Below are 3,929 nucleotides of genomic sequence, written 5' to 3' on the forward strand. Positions count from 1 at the left end.
TTTCATTTAAAAATTATATATAAATATATATAGGGTTGCTCCATTCAAAAATTAGAAGGTCTATCAACACTTTTAACATTGGACAAAATAATCATTTTTTCTTTTATTTAGAAAACATAAAGTAAAGGATAATTTTATAATTCTATTTTATTTATTTTTAAATGCAAATAACACAGGATTATTTTTGCTCTTTCCTATAAAGACATGTCTTTTATTTTTTTTCTGCACATGACAACTCCTTTTTTGTGAATGGAGAACAGCAAATAGGATTCTGAGAACCATTACTAACTAGAAAATTGAAATCGGCGTACATGTTTGGGAATTGGTTGAAAAATGGAGTAAAGGTAGCTAAGCAAAATGGTTGGACACAGAAAGCCAACACAAACTCCCTTTGCTTTCTTTCTCCTCTTGTCGGAGACGTTGCTGTCATCGCTTAATTCTTTGACAGTTCTCCGTCGTCCTCCCCATTATAGAATAAAAAGTTGCAACAACACTGCTCTCGTTTGTTGCGGTGTCTCCTCCCTCTTCTGCCGTCGAGAAGTATCTAAACAAAAGCATCTACAGTAGCACCGGGAATGTGCAGCACTGCACCGACGAGGGCGTGTCCGAGGAAGGTTACGAACGTGGGAAGAGGGGACACTGAACACACAAAAGTGGTTTATTTTTAAATAGAGATAATTACATAATTTTCCTTTAGTTCATGGTGTTTTAAATAAAAGAAAGATGGTTATTTTCTCCACTACAAAAGGTGCTGGTTTACGTTTTAATCTTGGAGTGGATATGTTAGCAATTTTATATATAAAAGTTTATTAGTTTTTATAATAATTATTTTAAAATATTATATTTAAAACAAATTTAATTAGTTAATTATATTTTTTTCAGGCATCGTGATTAAACTAAAAAATGAAAAATAAAACTCTCTGGGTCAGAGCACTCTGCATTTTATCATATCATATTGCCCCGGAGTTTACTCATTTCTGTCTACTTCTCATTCATCGTATATGTTCATGTTCCTTCGATTCCCTTCTCTATTTTCCTTTGTTCCATTGTCCGAATTCACGTTCCTTTTCGTCCGAATCCTTAAGCTCTAAACTGGATCCACCTCACCCACATACCTAGTCTTCCCTTTTTTGTGGCAAACGCTATGCTATATTACTTCAATATAAAATATATTCATTCTTGCGTGTGCGTGTGTGTGGCAATAATGATGACTCAAATTCGATAATTCCCCCCCAAAAAAAAAAATTCAAATGTGAACGGAAAATGAAAACCCATTTTCCCCGTTTCCATTCTTCAACCATCACAAACCCACCATCGCCCCAAAGTTGAATCCTTTCTGTCCCCACAACATCAAGTGCAGCTTCATCGGATGCCCCGAATTTTGTCCCGGTAAGCAAAGATCGAATCTTTGCCTTGTTTTTTGGGTGCCCAGGTTTTTATTTTCCCTATAAAATCTGATTTTCATGATCGGGTTGCGTATTTGAGGTTTTCAGTTATGGATGTGCGAGGAGATGGGATTTTCCCGGATGAGGTGGTTATTCAGATTCTTGCAAGGTTGCCTGTGAAGTCCCTTTTCAGGTTCAAAACCGTGTGCAAACTGTGGTATAGGTTGTCTTTGGATAAGTATTTTATTCAACTCTACAGGTGTCTAGGAAGAACCCCATGATTCTGGTGGAGATTTCGGATTCGTCCGAGTCCAAAACTAGCTTAATCTGTGTTGATAATTTGAGGGGGGTATCTGAATTTTCACTGAATTTCTTGAATGATAGAGTTAAGGTTCGAGCATCCTGTAATGGCTTGCTGTGTTGCTCTAGTATTCCAGATAAGGGTGTCTTCTATGTCTGCAATCCGGTCACTCGTGAGTACAGGTTGCTTCCAAAGAGTAGGGAAAGGCATGTGACTCGATTTTATCCGGATGGTGAGGCTACCTTGGTTGGCTTGGCCTGTGATTCAGCGCATCAGAAGTTCAATGTTGTTCTAGCAGGCTACCATCGCATGTTTGGACATAGGCCGGATGGAAGTTTCATATGTTTGGTGTTTGATTCGGAGTTGAACAAGTGGAGGAAGTTTGTTTCGTTCCAAGATGACCATTTTACTCACATGAATAAGAACCAGGTTGTTTTTGTCAATATTGCTCTGCACTGGTTGACTGCTAGCTCTACATATATACTTGTGCTTGATTTAAGTTGTGACGTTTGGAGGAAGATGCAATTACCGTATAACTTGATTTATGGAACGGGTAATAGGATTTATCTCTTAGACTTAGATGGCTGCCTGTCTGTTATTAAAATTTCAGAAGCATGGATGAATATATGGGTGCTAAAAGATTACTGGAAAGATGAATGGTGTATGGTGGATAAGGTGAGTCTGAGGTGTATCAGAGGAATGGTTCCAGGCATTTTTCCAATCAGTCAGACTGGTGAATGTGTTTTTTTGGCAACTCATAAGCAGATTTTGGTGTATCATCGCAAGACTCAAATTTGGAAAGAAATGTACTCTGTGAAGTATAGGTCAACACTCCCATTATGGTTTTCTGCTCATGCATATCGCAGCACAATGTTCTCATGTAACTGAGTCATGGTGACTGCATCAAATGACTTATGTGCATATATTTCTAGTTGCAAGTGTTTTATATTTAGTTAAGCCATTGTTATTTGCTCAAGATATCATTTGTTTCTGATAGTCATGTTAAAACTGTGATATTGGCTTTGCCATTATATTGCTTCACCATTGTCTCTTGTAACTGGGGTGTGGCTTCAATAAATGGCCTTTGTACATACATTTCTAGTTGCAACTTGCAAGTGTTTGATACTCATTTGCTCATTGTTATTTGCTGAAGATATTGCATTTTTCTGATACAGTATCTTTATTGTAAAACTATTTCATTGACTTTGCCATGTAGGGGCCTATCTCAAATATTTAACATCATCCAATTGATTTAATCTGTTCTCTCGCACATAAAGTACAAAAAAGGTGAGATTCCTATATCAAGTAAATACTGCAGATTGCTGAGCAAAAAAAAAAAGTAAATACTGCAGATGTGGTAACTGTTAGGTATATTACATGTATTTGATGTGGATACCTGTGTGGAGAAGCAACATAGCAGGAGGAAGGCACCAGATAATTCTGCTGATTAGGATTACTATATCTTTCTATTTAAATCTTGCTTTATTTCAGTTTATTTTGTTTCTTTATGTTTCCTTATCTTGATAAGATCTGCATATTAGAATCCCTGATTTCAGATCTTTAGCATTACTATTTTTTATTGGAATAATTGTTAGTTGTTATCCTATTAATTAGGGAATTGTTAGATACGATCCTATTAGGGTTCTCTTTTTTTTATTCTATTTTATCAATTAAATGGTTTGTTATGATCCTTCTAGTGAGGGATCTCTTTGTAGGCTTTCCAATTGGCAGACCTGATTGGAATATTATCAAGATATTATTTTCAGAAAAACTTGTGTTAGTCCTGGAGGAAGCGGGAAACTCTTGAGTTCTTCTTGCTGTCACCATAGGTCTAAGAAGGAATCTTCTGTGCCTTGGTCCGTGACTCAATCCTATGTGAATACTCATAAACAGTTTTATAGAAATATAACTTGTACCATACTCGCAGTATCGGCCAGTTACTTATTTATTCTATTTTGTGTTGTCTAATTATCTTTTCAAGCTTGAAACAGTACAATCTCAATATTCTGCCTTCAGGAGGCTATATCTTATTGCTGGGTTCTGACTTAAGTTAAGTTTATTCAATTTTTCACATGCAACTTCCCTCTTTGATATGCAACTTACTCTATTTTCTATAATTTTTCTTTTCTCCTGGTATGAAACTGCTTGAGTACTGCTCCTCTCATGCACAGATACTTCTAGCCAGGGATGAGTTGAATTTGTTGTTGCTACTGGGTAGATATCCACACCCTCTTATTTTACCT

General features: G+C 36.4%; 1 pseudogene across 1 annotated transcript; it reads left to right on the top strand.

The window, feature by feature from the left end:
• The first annotated feature begins 905 nt into the window (after positions 1-905).
• LOC114385682 lies at positions 906-2,863 on the top strand (annotated as a pseudogene). Its single transcript, XR_003660989.1, has 2 exons — positions 906-1,389; positions 1,494-2,863. The product of XR_003660989.1 is annotated as an F-box protein At5g49610-like (transcript).
• Positions 2,864-3,929: the final 1,066 nt, after the last annotated feature.

The sequence above is a fragment of the Glycine soja genome, chromosome 15, assembly GCF_004193775.1.
Source record: "Glycine soja cultivar W05 chromosome 15, ASM419377v2, whole genome shotgun sequence".
In the NCBI taxonomy this organism is placed as follows: domain Eukaryota; kingdom Viridiplantae; phylum Streptophyta; class Magnoliopsida; order Fabales; family Fabaceae; genus Glycine; species Glycine soja.